This window comes from Rousettus aegyptiacus, unplaced genomic scaffold (assembly GCF_014176215.1).
Source record: "Rousettus aegyptiacus isolate mRouAeg1 unplaced genomic scaffold, mRouAeg1.p scaffold_m13_p_4, whole genome shotgun sequence".
Lineage (NCBI taxonomy): Eukaryota > Metazoa > Chordata > Mammalia > Chiroptera > Pteropodidae > Rousettus > Rousettus aegyptiacus.
This window is the reverse complement of record NW_023416307.1, coordinates 117,912,193-117,929,688: the sequence shown is the minus strand read 5'-3', so window position 1 is coordinate 117,929,688 and position 17,496 is coordinate 117,912,193. Positions and strand designations below refer to the sequence as shown.

The 17,496-nt window shown below is 33.4% G+C and overlaps 1 protein-coding gene across 17 annotated transcripts in view; it reads right to left on the bottom strand.

Moving 5' to 3' along the window:
• GRM7 (glutamate metabotropic receptor 7) overlaps positions 1–17,496 on the bottom strand; it is a 761,960-nt gene that overhangs the window by 377,919 nt on the left and 366,545 nt on the right. The gene's annotated exons all lie outside the window — the stretch shown is intronic.

Below are 17,496 nucleotides of genomic sequence, written 5' to 3'. Positions count from 1 at the left end.
AATGAAAGTGCAATATATTAAAATATGCATGAATTATAGCTGAAATGCTGTTTATAGGGAAATGCATATCATTAAATGCTTATATTAGAAGAAAAGAAATCTAAAATCAGCAATTTAAGCTTAAGAGAAAGAGAATACTATGAACAATTTTATGCTAATAAATTCTCAACAACATAAATAAAATGGAAGAATTCCTTGAAAGACACAAACACCAAAACTGAATAAAGAATAGATAGCCAAAATAGTCCTATATATATTAAAATACCAAATTTACAGTTAAAAAAACTGTCATAAATAAAATATCCAGGCTTAAATGTTTTCACTGATTAATTCTATCAAACAATTAATGAAGACGTAAAACATAATCTCCATGATCTCTTCCAGAAAATAGAAAGGCAAGAAAATAATTCGTTTCATAAAGTCAGTATAACCGCAATACCTAAATCAGACAAAGATATCACCAAAAAAAAGAAAAAGACAAATATCATTTATGACCATACTTGACCATCTGTACAAAAAATATTACCAAAACAAATCCAGCAACACATAAAAAAAGATAATACATTTTATCCAAAGAATGCAAGGCTGATTCATTATTTCAAAATTAATCATAAGTTACATGTTATAAAACTAAATCAAAAAACTCACATGATCATCTTCAATAGATGCAGAAAAAGCACTTAACAAAATTCAATATGTATTCATAATGAAAAGTGTAAACTTAGATTAGAGAGAACATCCTTAGCCTAATAATAAGCATCTATGAAAAGCCTATAAGCATCATACTTAATAGTAAGACACCAAGAGGAAAAATTGTCCTATTTTTTTTATATCACTCCTATTCAACATTGTACTGGATGTATTTGTCAGAGGAATGAACAAAGAAACATAAACAAAAGGCATACAGGCTAGAAAGAAAAAAATAAAAATGTCTGTATTTGCAAATGACAGTGCTGTCTATATAGATGTACCGCACCAAAACAAAACAAAACAAAATAAAAAATTTAAAAAAAAACATCCCAAATCTCCTAAAACTTAAAAGTGAATTAAGCAAGTTTGTGGGATATAAATTCAAAATACAAAAGTCAGTCATATACCTGTATGTCAGCAATGAATAATCAGAATTTTAAACTGAAAGTAATATCATTAACAATATTGACAAAGAATGTGGTGCTTCTGTACAAATCTAACAAACTATGTATAGAACCTATATGCTAAAAACTACAAAATGTGGGTAAAATTTAAAAGATTTAAATAAATTCACCCCATCTTTAGTGATAGATTCAATGCAATTGCAATCAAAATCTCAAGCTTTTATTTAAAAAAAAAATGTGTATCAACAGCTAATTCGAACATTTATACAGAAAAACAAAGGAACCAGAATAATAAAAACAAACAAACAAACAAAAAACCTCTGAAAAAGAACAAACTAGAACTCACACTACCCAAGTTCAAAACTTACTATGTAGTCAAGACAGTATGAGATTGGTAAAATAGATAGATGCTTATATCAATGGAACAGAAAAGAGGTTCAGAAATAGACTGATACGAATGTAGTCAACTAATTGTTGGCAAAGATACAAAGGCAATCAATGGAGAAAAGATAGTCTTTTCGACAAATAATGCTGAAACGATTGGATATCCATATGCAGAAACAATGAATTTTGACATATATCTCATACTGCATACAAAAATTAACTCCAAATTAATGATAAACTTAAGTATAAAATGTGAAACAAGACAATCTTTAGAAGAAATTTAGTAATCTGTATAACTAGGTTTGAATATGACTTTGTGATATAACAATAAAATCACAATTCATAAATAAAAAATGATAAATCAGATTGTATAAAAATTCAAAACTTCTATTCTATGAAAGATAGTATTAAGAAAATGAAAGCCGGAGACTGGGAAAATCTTTTAGCTAATGAAGAACTTGTATATATAGAAAACACTTAAAATCAACAACAAAAAGTAAACATTAAAATGCGCAAAACATTGAAATAGACATTTATAAAAATGATATAGAGATGGCGAATAAGTATATGAAAAGATGGTTAACATCAGTCATTGGGGAAATGCTCATTAAAATTACAATGATATACTACTACATGCCTATTTAGAAAACTTTTTAATAAATGCTAACAATACCAAATGTTGGAGAAGATGTAGAGAGATAGGAATGCTTGTTCATTGCTCATGAGAATGTACGATGGTACAGCCACTATAAAAACACTTTAGTATTCCATAATATTAAATATAGAATTAACATATCAAGCAGATGTCCCAATCCTAGATATTTATCCATGTGAAATGAAAACTTATGTTCACAAAAATGTATGCATGAATATTTATAGCAACTTTATTCACAATTGCTAAAACTGGAAAGAGTGAAGACATCTGTCTACAGGTGAGTGGGTAAACAAACTGTGGTACATCCACATAATACTCCTCAGAAATAAAGAGCAACTGCTGATTCGTGGAAGAGCATGAATGTTCATGGAAGAACGTGAATAACTCTTAAATATATTTTGTAAGTGAAAGAAGCCAAACCCAAAAGACTATGTATTGCAGAATTCTATTTATATGACATTTTAGAAAAAGTGAAACCATGGGTGTAAAAAAGAGATCAGTGGATGCTAGGAGTTGAGAGAGAAAGGAGTCATTGACTCAAAGGGACTGCACAAGGGAATTTGAGGGTGATGGAAGCATTCTGGTTGGTACTGTGCTGTCAATACGTGACTTCATACACTTGTCAAACCTTAAGAACAGCATACCATAAAAATTCAACTTTACTGCCTGCAAATTTTAAAAAATCAAGCAGTGTATCAAGGAATTCTAGAATGGAATGTACACTGTGCCAAATGAAATCTAACTGTATTACAAATGTATGAGGAAATTTCACTGAAGGAGATGAGTAGAAAAATGTTAACCTAAAAAACTTCAAAACAGCGTTTGACTGGAAACTCAAAGGCTAAAGACATAAAACAGTATTCTTATTTTTAAATTTTTTACAAGGATATGAGTTAGAAATCATGGAACTGTTTTCCCTACTGGAGTTGAACAAAATAGTAAGTAAGCTGTAGAAAATGGGAGCCAGATTTCTCACTGTTAGAGAAATAATTTATACATAAGCAAAAGTGTAAAGCTAGCTTGAACCATGTGGTGCTTGACAGAGTCAGAAGTATCAGTGAGAACTCATGAGAGAGAGAGAGAGAGATGTTTGTATATGCAGATTAATACATATACATATACATATACATACTTTCTAGCACTATCCACTGATAGAGCCTGGAAGCAATGATACCCCAAAGCAACCAACACACCTACTACCCAGATGTTGGTTTTGAAATAGCATGTTTCAACAAAAAGAACCAGGTTTCTGTGGAGAAATGGCTGACTTAAGGGCACCTACAAGATGAGCCTGAAGTGTCAGGAAAAAGTACACAAAGGAAAAAAAGATTATGGGGCATGCTAAAAGGGGGCAGGAGCCACCTGAAAGAGCATTCAACAAACAAAGCTAGATCAATATGAACAACAAATTAAAGAACTGGTACTGAGTAATTATCCAAATACAACACACACTTAAGAACCATATTGATACAAATAAGGGACTAAGTAAATAAGGAATGAAAGTTCTTTACAGAACAATTCCAAATAACAGTAGAAGGAATGAGAGAAATGGAATATTACCATTAGAACACTATAGTAATAATTGCTGCATGTAAGATCCACTGATGAATGCTAAAATTAGTGTGGGAAACTATAAGGAAAACACTGAACATTAATATAGCTTAAAAGTATCTCCTGCCAGATATTTACTGCTTATTCTCATGGTTTTAACAAGTGCCTACAACTTCTTTGATACTCTTTTTTTTTTCAAGAGCTGGAGATTAATTCCCCTATTCTATGTGTAGGCTGGACTTAGTGACTTGTTTCTAAAGAATATATATATTTTTAAAGAGTAACTTAATAATGGAGAATCTGGCAGACAGTACTTAATTGGATCACTAAGTTAACATCACTACTGGGAAGTCATGTTGATTGCATGAGCCCCCTAGTATGATGTGATAAAGGCACCTCATTTGTGTTTTATTCTTCCCCCGAATCCATAACCTTCATTTAACATTTAATATCAGAAAAATCCAAATTGAGAAACATTCTACAAAATATCTCACTTGTGTTCCTCAAAATGGTCAAGGTCATGAAATAAGATAAAAGAGTGAGAAACTGAAAAATGAATTAGATGCTAGAACAGAAAAAGAATGTTCACGTAAAAACTGGTGAAATCTGAATAAATTCTGTAGTTAATAGTATTTTTCCATTAATCTCTCACTTGATAAATGTACATTAGTAATTTAAGGTATTAACATTTAGGGTAACTGGAAGAGTAGTATATGAAAATTCTATCTTTGCAACTTTGTTGTGAATGTAAATTATTTAAAAATACAAATTTACAATTATGTCTACATATAGATGTATACATCTACCTACTTACCTACCTATCTATCTACTTATCTACCTATGTACCTACCTGTCTAGGTCTTACCTCTAATGGATACTTATTTAGTAAGTGGTAGAGAAGGCCTAGGAATCTAAATTTTTAATATGAGCTTTAGGTCAGTTCTTATCGTGCATTAGTTCACCTGCAGGACTTGTTAAAATACCTATTTCTGGCCCCATCCCTAGAAATTTTCATTCAGTAGGTTTGGGTAAAGCTTCTAAATTTGCATTTCTAACAAATTCTCAGGTGATACTAAAGCTGTGGTTTGGGATACCAGGTCCTGACACCACTGCTCTAGGATACTGTTGCAGGTGTCCAGGGGAGCATATTTTGAGAAACATTTTCTTTGGATCTCCAAACTGGTCATAGTCAGCCCAAGTAAAACAAGGATACACACATGCATAGTCTAGCCAAACTTTCTTAGAAAACTTTTTAGGATGCATCATTATGCTTTATTATAAGATTTATGATGATGCAGTTAGAAAGAAAGAAAGAGAGAGAGAGAGAGAGAGCAACAGGAAAAATACCCCTGAGTAATGGTGACTACAGTCTCAGTTTGGAAAACATCACAGAATACAGAAGGATGAAACCATCTGCAAACTGGCCTGGGCCTGCTAGGGAGAAGAAATGGTTATTTTACCACCTTTTTGGGCAGAAGAAGGGGAATGATTCTGGATAGAAACTCAACTTCCCATCAGGATTCAATGACAGCTGAATAGTGAAAAGAATTAGAGCAGCTACATTTGGTGATGTGATTACTGGAGGGGCAGTCCGCACTAGCGAGTTTAGGGCTCACCCAGTATGCACTGGGGGAACCGATGCATGGAGTTTTGTGATTGCTAAATTGAGAGGCTCACCTCCTCTTATAAATAACTGCCCACAGGTGAGTGAAATCAAACAACTCAATAGAAGAGAGAAATTGGCTATTAACATGGTAATGGGAATGAACATGTTCATAAAACTAAAATGCAAAAAAGAAAGAAGATTGGAACACAAAGGATGAGAAATAAATATGCTGTTTTGATCTTTTGCTCTTGGAAAGATTAAGTGGTACCTACTGGAAAGATAAGTCACTTTGTTTCACTCAGATCCATAAGTGCGTGCAGCAGGTCTAAACATTTATGTATATTGTACATAGATGACTTCAACTCAAGCATTCGATTCAGACCAAGCATTTCATAACAGAAATGCATCCTTTTGAGAAGATAATGCAGGTCTTGTTTTTCCTCCAGCATGGAATGGAGTAATCCATACACAAGCACGCACACCATCTGGTGTACAGATATCAGCTTATTTCTCAATAATGGTGATAACTCAGCACACTACATTCTCCTCTGACATAGAAACATATTTTCATCCCAGACTACTGTCCTATTGAATGAAAACTTTCTCTTTATGGTTTGTGTTCCAGGTTAGTCCCTTACAGTGGATCCAGTTTGCCTCCTGTTACATCTCTGACATTACTTAGTCACCACAATATATGCATAACCTATACTGAGAAAATATCAGTTCAACATCAAGAGCTTAAGAACATAACTTTCGAGGGGCATTTCATTTGCGTATAAAAACTAAATGGAGTTTGGATGTGCTGAATAGCAATGCAATTGCCAAATTAATTCACACTTCTGTGGGGAGCAAAAATGTAAAAAAAATTGAACAGTATCATCATAAATGTTGCAAATGAAGAGGCATGTTACAGACAGGATAACTTCATTTATGACATGTCAGCTTTGACTAAGAAAGCCCACTGTCAGTGGCTTAAGCTGATACAAGACACTGAGGTAATGAAAAGAATTTCTGAGTCCCAGAAATCAATTTGCTCCTCAATTTGTAGCTGAAAACTGGTTAGCTTTCTGCCTGCCTGTGGTAGGTAGAAATCTGTAACAGCAAGAAGAACCTCAGGAGTCAGACCACAGATTGTTTCTTTTTAAAATACTTTTCTCTCTCAAATGATTATGGATTCTTTTCCATGTAATAAGCAGAAGCAATAGGAAACCATTTAAAGTTTACAACTCAATTCTCTCAGAGCTTATACATGATGCAATTCTCTTGATGATTTGGTCTATTATTTAGATACGTCAATTCAGTTTAGCAAACATTTATTGAGACTCTATTATGTGAACTGCTCGCTAGGATTTTTTTTTTCAGAATAATATATAAAAGCAATAGAAGGAGCTATAGAAATAATCTCATTCGATTCACCATTACGAATAGGGGAACTGAGGCCCAAAAAGTTTAACAGTGGTTATACTAATAGCACTAGAATTGGCAATCACTGAGTTCTATCTGTCAGATACCATTCTAAGTGCTTTATATCATTGACATATTCAGTAGTCATACAACTCTCTGACACCATGACCTAGGTTTGCAAACATTCACATTGGACAGGAGGGGAGAAGGCATTCTGAAGTAACTCACCCCAAATCACAAATTTAATGACAAAGAGTACTAAGATTTTTATTTTTCTATTCTTCATGTTAAATGATAAGACGGCACTCATGCCTTCATAAACTTTACAAATTGAGAGGAGTGTAGGACAAATGCTATACAAACAAATAATGACAGATTTAACGCATCTTGTTAGAGGAATCATCAAAGGCTCTATGAAAGAAATTCAGTCTCAAATGGGTCATTTCACATCTGTGGAGGATGCTAGTGGAAGGATACTTAATGGAGAGAAGAGATTAGTCAAACTGGAAAGGTCATTTTCGATAAGATTGTCCAACCCTTTAATCCACCTTATTTCTTTGATGATATATTCCTGGTTTTGCTAAGAGTGGTAAGGTATCAAGTCCCAATCAATAACCTATCACTGATTGCAGTCAAAGGAGTTAATTCTGTACTATACATAGAGAACCCTAAAGATTTTACCGAAAAACTGTTAGAACTGATCAATGAGTTCAGTAAAGTAGCAGGATACAAAATTAATATTTAGAAGTCAGTTGTATTTTTATACACCAATGATTAATTTTCAGAAAGAGATATTAAGAAAACAATCCCATTTACAATTGCATCAAAAACAATAAACTTCCTGGGAATTAAATTAGCCAAGGAGGTAAAAAACCTATTCTCAGAAAATTTTATCATTTAAAAAAGAAACAGAAAAAGATACAAATAAATGGAAGCATATACTATATTCATGAATAGGAAGAATCAACATCATTAAAATGGCCATACTACACAAAGCAATACATAGATTAAATGCAATCACTATCAAAATATCAACGGCATTTTTCAGAGAGCTAGAACAAATAATCTTATAACTTATATGGAACCATAAAAGACCTCAAAAAGCCATGCAATCTTGAGAAAGAACAAAATTGGAGGTATCACACTACCTGATTTCAAACTATACTACAAGTCAACAGTAATCAAAACAGCACGGTACTGACATAAAAACAGATACATTGATCAATGTAAAGAATAGAGAGCCCAGAAATAAATCCACACTTACATGCTTATTTAATATATGGCAAAGGAGGCAAGAATGTACAATGGGGTAAAAACAGTCTCTTCAATAAATGGTGTTGGGGAAATTGGACAAATACATGCAAAAAAATGAAACGGAACCACTTTCTTACACCATATACAAAAATAGACTTAAAATGAATTAAACACTTAAACATAAAACCTGAAACCATAAGACTTCTAGAAGAAAACATAGGAACTAATCTCTCTGATATTGCTACTGGTAATTTCTTTTTGGACATATCTCCTCAGGCAAGGGAAACAAAAGAAAAAAATGAACAAATGGGACTACGTCAAACTAAAAAGTTTTTGCACAGTAAAGAAGACCATCAATAAAGTCAAAAGACAATCTACTGAATGGGAGAAGATATTTGCTTATATATTTGTTAATATCCAAATATATAAGGAACACATACAACTCAACAACAAAAAACAAACAATCCAATTTAAAAAATGGCAAAAGGACCTGAATAGAGATTTCTCCAAAGAGGACATACAGATGGCCAATAGACATATGAAAAGATGCTCAAGATCACTAATTATCAGAGAAATACAAATTAAAATGAGCTATCAGCTCGCAGCAGTCAGAATGGCTATCAACAATAAATCAAAGAAAAACAAATGTCGGTGAGGATGTGAAGAAAAGGGAAACCTTATACATTGTTGGCAGGATTGCAAATCGATATAGCCATTATGGAAAACAGTCTGGAGGTTTCTCAAAATATTAAAAATGGATATATCTTTTGACTCAGCAATTGTACTTCTGGGTATCTATCCAAAGAAAACCAAAACAATAATTTGTAAAGGTCTATGCATCCCTATGTTCATGGCAGCACTATATACAATAGCCAAGAAATGGAAGCAACCTAAATGTCCATCATCAGATGATTGGATAAATAAGTTATAGTTTATATATACAATGGAATATTACTTATCATAAAAAACATGAAATCCTATCATTTTCAATGACATGGATGGACCTTGAGGTTGAGTGAAATAAGTCAAACAGAGAAAGATAAATTCCATATGATTTCACTTATATGTGGAATCTAAGGAACAAAGAGAACAAACTAATCAAGAACAGACTAATAAATATAGAGGGCAATCTGGTGATGGCTGAGGGGCTGGGAGAAAAGGGTGAAAGGTTAAAGAAATGCAAATTAATAGTTGATAGGTGGTTAAAGGGATAGGGAGCACAGCATAGCAAATGCAATCAGCAGTAATGTAATAGCTATGTGTAGAGCCAGAGGGAAGATAGAGTAATCAGGGGGATCATTTCACAAACTATGTGTCTAACCAATGTACTATATACTTGAAACTAAGACTAAAATAAACATTTTTTTAAAAAGGAGTCAATTCTGTTCCCCAATGTCCCAGATTCTTTTCAAAGTAGCAATGGCCATGTTACACATGAAACAGACAAGGATTCTCTGGGGACAGTTCTGGCGGAAAAAAATTGTACTTTTGTGGGAAGAAAGAAGCAGATTGGCACCACTCTTCTTTGGCCTTGTGGATGTTATGTCTGGAACTCTTATTGTCCTCTTGGCATCATTGGGCCACAAGCAAAATGGTAAACAAAAACAAAACATTAAAATGTTAAAACAGAAAAATAGAAAGAACCAGAGTCCCTGATGACATCCATCATTAAGCAGAACAAATAGTTCTAGCAACCATTACCTTGGAGTTAAGGGTTCTTGATTTTTCTTAGCAACCAACTCTGAATAATCTTTGTTTTATCCATGCCCCTTTCTGGACTGATATGAGAGAGAAAGAAAAGGACAAAACAGGAAAAAAGGGTAGATGAACACCCAAGAAGATGCTCAGCAGCCAGCATATAAATAGCATTTTGGAGAGCATGGAAAGATGAGCTTGCCTGCAGCAAAATATAATAAAATGCAGTAGGTAGACTGGTGAGGTTGGGGTTGAGCTGCAATAGACTATGTAAGACAAACTACAAGAAACTATAGACTTAGTTGAGAAACTTTCTGCTTATACTCTGTCAGTGAAGACCTTGTCTCCCACTGAGCACTCTCTGCTTATGATAATAAGAGGTTAATTCATCATATCTTTCAGTCAGGAAATGTTGAGCATCAAATCTCAGTTAAATATGTTCAGTAACTTCAGTGAAGATTATTTTGCCTAACAAAAATTTGCATTGTACTTTGGGAGAAACTGAGGCTTAAAATAATCTTGAACAGAGCTATGTATATTCTAGTTGAATTGATCTCAGAACCTAAAAACTGAAATAATAGTACAACTCTCTCATTTTAAAAATGGTGAAAATGATCTAGAAAGGGGAAGAGACTAATGTAGCATCAGAGATGCTCTGAAATTAATTTGTTTGATTCCTAATTTGATAATCTTTCAGCTGGTGGTGTTACACTATGAGTTATTTCTTTACTATTTTTGCAGCATGCATTCATTCAAAAAATATCTGCCAAGTATCTGCCATGTCTCAAGTACTCTTTTAGTTGCCAGGGATATAGAAATCAACACAAAAGACAAACATCCTACTCATTCACATGGGGGTACATACTAATAAGGCTCGTTTCCTTTTAAATTCTCTTTTAAAATGGTGATGGCCTCTGCTGATGCTCTGAGTTTTGCTTACAACTGAAATCCCATTATGGAATATCAAGGTCTTTTCAATAGCTGATATCTTGCAGGCCATGAGTGGGTTAATCAAGAATGTGCTTCAATTCAGAAAGCATTTGGCAGGCAAATTGTTCCTTTCCCTCAACAAGAACTAAGGAATTTGCTGATTTTTTAAGTCACTGTATTATTCCCTGTGGCTTGAGCAGCCTCCGCTGTCAGAATCAATTGTCACTTGTCTCCAAGTAGCAACTTTGTAAGGATGTCCCCCTATGCATTCATGACAATAAAAAGGAGGTCAACTCATGAGTTTAAAAGATGGCTGATATTTCCAATTATTGTTTTCATTTAGTCAGTTCTCACTGGATGTGTGTAGAGGAAATGGAGCTGTTCCATTTTATGATTCATTTTAAATCTTAAAAATTAGGGGTTAATAAGGTACCATGTCTGCTGAGAATTCACCGAGAGAATTCAAATTCAGTGGGTATATACATGTATACTATATGTATGTGTACACACACACACACACACACACACACACACACACACTACACATTCTATTATATTTCTAGGCAGTGGTTCTAAAGATATGCTCTTACCTTTGTGAATTTTCCAGTAACCTGTGTGTGCATTTCCTATAGTATTATGCTGTAACAATTAAATTAGAAAGGAAATTAAATTGATCTTTCTAACACTGTATAGCTAAAAAATACCAGGGTAAAAATTGAGAACACCTGACCCTCGATCCAGAGCTATTTCCCTACCAGCTCTCAGAAATTCTGATGAGATTTCCCCTCAACTCCCACCCTTATTCTCTCCTCTATCACATTTCTGTCAATGAATCAATAAAACAATGAATGGAATGTTTATAACTTTTGCAAACATCAAACTCTTCCAAATAATGAACATTTTGTTAACTCTTTTGTAATAGCTATCTTTTCATTTTATGAATCAATGCCAGATAGTTTAAGTCAATACCTCTAAACAAACAAATATATCTCTCTTTGTATATTTTTAGAGGAGAAAAGGGGAATTTTGCATTCAGATTTCAGGCTCATTCTCCATGGTTGATGGGATGTTTAAATATGCAGAATTCAACTTTAAAAATAAATCGAAATAAATTATTACTTTCACATGATTGATGGTATAAATTTAGATAAAAGTTTCCATACTGGACATGAAAATTAAAATTATATGACTATTATTGAAATAGTGACCTCTGCATGCTAAAAAAATAAATTAAACTTTAAGAATTGTGCTCATTTTCAGTGTCTTTCTGCAGTTCTTTCCCCTCTACCCCTTTGTGTTTTTGCTAAAATATATTAGTACTGCAGCAAATCATTGTTCTCTTAAGACTTGAAAGAGTACGCATATCAACAAAAGCCATTTTTAAAGAATTTGAGTGTTTTTCATTGATAAAGAAATCTTGTTATCTATCAGTATGTATGTCCCAAAGCAAAGAAGTGGAAACAAATGAATCCCGCATTGAAGGACTTTAGAAACATGTCACCCTCACCATTTTTCACAAGCTCAGAGAAAATTCTTTTCCTTCCTCACTGAGAAGCTTAGTCCTTAACGCTTTGTGAAAGCTGATGTATCTTTAAGCACAATAGGTAAACAAAGATGCTGGTTAACATCATAGTTTTCATCTACGTGACTGAAGCAGGTGGCTTTGTATAATTGCTTCCCAAGTCCCAGAGATGGAACTGTTAACAGTAAGAAGGAAAAAGTTCATTGAGTATACAAGGGTCTTGGATAGAAGAAGAGATTTTAAAGTGGATTCCCTCATCTTCCAATTTACTGGTCTGCACTAGAGAAGTCTTGCTCACCCTTTTTCTGTTTTCTGTAGAGAATTCCCACAAGAAGTCAAGCCACAAATTGAGCTATCAAGTTTAGTAATTCAATAGTTTCTGAGTTCTTAAGTCACTTAAGAATTTAAAGAATTTACTGCAGTAAATCTCTTAAAACAGGTTGCTGTGTCATTTGAAAATAAGATAAAGGCTTATTGTCAGAATTATTTTGAAAATCAACCCCTCCTTCCACAACATAAACCCTGCTAGTGTAGAGGGTGTGCAAGCCTTCTGTCTAGGAATTATGAAACAGATTCTTCCACGACTATCTTCCAAGTGATTTATCCAAAGCTGCACCTGATAAATCCTAAATCCTGTCTAAGAAGGTGCTGTTAGTATTAAACTGATTTTTTTCTCACCATATTTGAAAATATACTTGTCTTTTGTGACATATTCATTGTCATTGTAATTCAATGAGAGGAATAAAATAATTTTCATTCTCAGAGTATATTTTAAAAAATAAATAAAAATCGCACCTTTAATGAATTTAATATAAATGTAATCAATTATTTTCTTCAAGTATTGAAAGGAAAGTAGACAAACATGTATGCAGATATCCCCAAATTTTTTTAAAAAGACATGAGTAATTATATAAAACAAGACCAGTTTTTAAGACTCTATGTTTTGGGACACGGACACGGACACACACACACACACACACACACACACGGAGAAAGAGAAAAAGAAAAAGAATAAGGCAATAAGGCATTATTTTCACTTTCGTCTTTTCATATTCAAAGGGTTATTGAAATTGAGTAAATGAAATAAAATTAATGAGAAGGCTATGTTTTATGTATAAAAATAAAACAAATACTTCTGAAGCAGCTGGACCTGCAAATCAATTGCTTCTGGTAAACTGAGTTCCAGGCTAGTATTAGAAGCACATCCACAAGCAAAGACTGTCTAGAATCAACATTTGTACACATCACATGATTTCTACACAGAATATAGTAAGTCAGCAATGATATGAACCACAGGTTTATCAACTAGGCCGACAACTGCCAAATTACATCTTGAAGTGTGATTACACAAAATACTGTCTAATCAACTGGATGTTAAATGTTTAATGCAAAATATTAAGAAAACACACATAATCTTGTAACAATGAATATGGGTTTTAATTTAGGTTGAACCAAGCAATCACTTTTGTGATTATGTGAGCTCTGAACATTAAGCTAGCTCTGGCAAATACCCTTCCCTAGAGGGAAAGGCACACATTTCATCCCACTCAAATACCTTAATTAGAAATTAGAATCAGATCTGGGTTGCTACATTTTTGACAATGTTGTGAGTTAAAGGAATCAAAGAAATGCACATGATCATCCACATCTAACATGATTTGCTATATTCATACATGGCATTGATTCAACTCATATTACCTTCTAAGTATGCCATATGGACTTAGACTCCAAAAGCTGTATCTACACTAAAATCACCCTTGGGCTTCAGGAATTACTCTAAAAGATAGATAGGAAGAAGGAAATTCCATAAGGAAAGATGGTAACTAGAAAGGTAGTCAGGCATAGAGAATTAAAAACTCTTTTTTTCTTTCAGACAAGAGTTAGAACTGTCTTATCAATAAGGGATTGACATCACACTGCAATAAAAAAGGGCGAAGCTCTCTCTGGAAAATAGAAGCATCTGAAATTTTAGCAGACCCTAGAATATATACTCAGTCCAGCCTGGCCCTCTGGGATATAGGCGTTTATATGGATGTTGTGAGTACATGCACACTGCCATCCAACAATTTACCCCCAGTTCTACTACCTGCTAGTTTTTGAGCCACATCCTCTTCTATTTTATGGTTTTGTGCTCTTGAAAAGGAAAGCACACTAATAATTATGGAAGGTTTACTGTGTACTATTTGGTACTTACATGTGATCTTTATTCAATAAAATCACACAACAAAACTGCAGGTTGACCTTGAAGCATATTGAGATGGGGGAGGCAGGGGTGGTCAGGCAATAAGTAGTACACTGGCTGCAGGGAATTTTAAAAAGAAACAACTAAAAGTCATCTGCTTTTTTATTACAACCAATGATAGCAATTCTAAATGATGATAGGTAAAAAACAAAACAAACAAACAAAAATAAAAAACCTCTCCTCTCAAAAATCTTTTGTTGTTCTAAGTCAGGAACTGGCAAACTTTTTCTGTAAAAGGCCCATCAGTAAATATTTTAGACTTTATAGGATACATTGTCTCTGCTGCAGCTACTCAACTCTGTTGCAAAATGAAAACAGCCAACTTCCCTAGACTAATATGTAAAAAAAATGGTCATTTCAAAAAACAATCATTTATAAATAGGCAGTTGGACAAATTTGACCTGACCTCTGGTCTAAGCTCCAGACAATTGCTGCAGTTACTGTTGAATTCTAGTAATATATGCATAAGCTTTAAATTAACACCATTTTTATCTCTTATCCTTTAACTAATATTGTATTCTATGTGTGAATGAACTCAGAGAATCCCAAATTATGCAGTCAGCCCCTGATACATGCAGATTCAGTTACACACATTCATTTCAAGTGTAAATTCATAACAAAAATCATTCAAGCTCACATCAGGCATTCTTCATGCTTCCAATTCCTATAGGGTTGCCTATTGCATTTATACAGGGCATTTGCAATAATCATTGATAACACAATAATAATAAAAATGAAGAATCAAAACACTAAATATTTCAATTCTATTGTAAAGCAATGGATTAATGTCAATGATCAGTATCAGTCACCGCTTAATCTAAATTTGCACAAGAAAAAAATTTCGGAAGGTGTTAAACAGACATTTAAGATAAATTCTTAGACAAAAATATTTTAGGGAAAATTTTTCCAGTGTGGAAACATTTGCAAAATTGATTCCAAAGAAATAAAGACATGGGTGTTATGGTGAATTTTGAAAGTTATGATGAAATAGAAATTTCATGAATTTGGGCCAAACCTATGCTCTTCTTTAAGAGTTTTCTTATTGGCGTATCTATTGCTTCTTGTGGGGGGGGGAAGGTTTTTTTGAAATAAGATTAGTTAAAAATATTATTTGATCGTATTTGAACAAATGTAGATTGACAAATATGGCTGTCTATTGAACATGAATAGGCAAAGAAGATGAATTTTAAAAAGAATAATTGACAAATCTCCAGAAGTTAAAGCCTCCAAACAGAAACTATGATGTCATTATTTGTTATTGCAACCAGCCAACCAATATGAAGGTATAATCATTTTCCCCCTTTTTAAAAAGATGACATTTAAATTTTGTCTCTTATTGTTTTCCTATTCTATACTGTAATTTTATTTGTATAATTTTGTTAAAAGCATAAATATACACATGAAATATAATTAAATAAGATTTTTACCACTTGTTTTTTCCCCATCATTACCATCAGTTTTCATTGTATTTCATGGTTATTATTATAAATAATTTTGTCATGTAGAGGAAGAACTTGTTAAAAAGTTATTTACTTTGAGTATCAAGTAAGTTAAGTATGCCCTTAAGGAAAATAATAGTTTTGTTTTATAAATGGAGGCAAAAGTAAGAAGACGATTTGTCCAAGACCAGCCAGGAGGTAAATTAAGCCTGATTTGAAAACTAGATCTAATTATGTAACACAAATACTCAACTATGTTATGACAACCAGAATATAACAATTGCAATGCCTTGGAGCAAACCTGAATTAGAACATGAAAAGCCATCACTATGTTCCCTAACCAGTGTTCTACTGAGAGTCAATTAAATCTAGATTGGACTAAAGGGGCAGAAGGGTCACAACTTGTAAATTCACCTGGTCCGACCCTTCCCAAACTAGATCTTGATTCAAAGCAGATGACATATCCCATCCTATTAATTATGTTAATTAGTGCTGATATTTTAAAATTTATCTGTCCATTTTGACTGTTAGCATCTGTCTTCTGCACTAGTATGCAGATCCAAGAGAGCATACACACGTGCGCCACACACACCACTCATATTATACCACGCGTTCTATAAACATACCACATATACATATTCATACTATACACATCACACAAGGATGCACCCACATACATATACATCACAATCACAGACACGCACACACATACACACACATTGCACGCCATGCCTACAATACCACACACATTGCATACCACACATACAACAAATATACTAAATACATGTACATACATTGCACACACATGCACCACACATATCATACACACATATCACACACTACACATGCCAAAAACACACCACACACATATGACACACATACATTCACATCACACACTCCTCACTCCTGAAGCTAAACACTCTGATACTTTGGTAATCAGCATTTTGTATCTATGTGTATCATGATTATGAGTATTGTGATTTCCACTTAGCTAATTAAACCTGGGGAAATTAATGTGTTTCTCTCAATTTTCTTCAAAGTTCATTTTTCTATCACAACTTAATTGAGTTATTAGACTGCAATAGAGACAAATTATGATTCTCGATTATGTTTTCCTCTCTCAGGAAAGATATTGACACTGAAGTTCAGTTATATTTGAATTATCACTTTACAAAGGTATAGATAGTACTTTTAATTACAAGATTTAATCTGAATGGCTTTGATTAATATACCTCAGGAATCAGCTTTCACATACAATTGGCTTTATTAGAATTTAAAATAAAATATTGGGTCAGGAACCCCATTTATCTCTTTCAAAAAACCTGCTAAAGTGTTTTGTGTGTCAATATTTTTCTTTGTGAACTTTTTAATTGACAGTAAAAATCCATGTGTAGAACTTTGAAGAATCTTTCAGTAATTTGGCTCAAGTTGCCTACATTTGTGTAGATATTCATCTGAAATAATACTCTCAATAAAAGTATTTTTGCCATCTAATGCCACAAAGGCTAAATTAAATTCAACTCTTATTTATCCAACCAAATTTAATACTCTTCTCCAATACTGTTCTGTGGCCTGGGGGTTGGGGACCCTTGTGATACTGGGTCCAATAATAAAAACTGAGTCCTAAATCTTCAACTCCAGCTCTCCATTATGTGTTGGTTAATTCTTGGAAGACTGTATGTTCTTCTGGGTCATATTTGTCAAACAAAGTCCCCTCTTC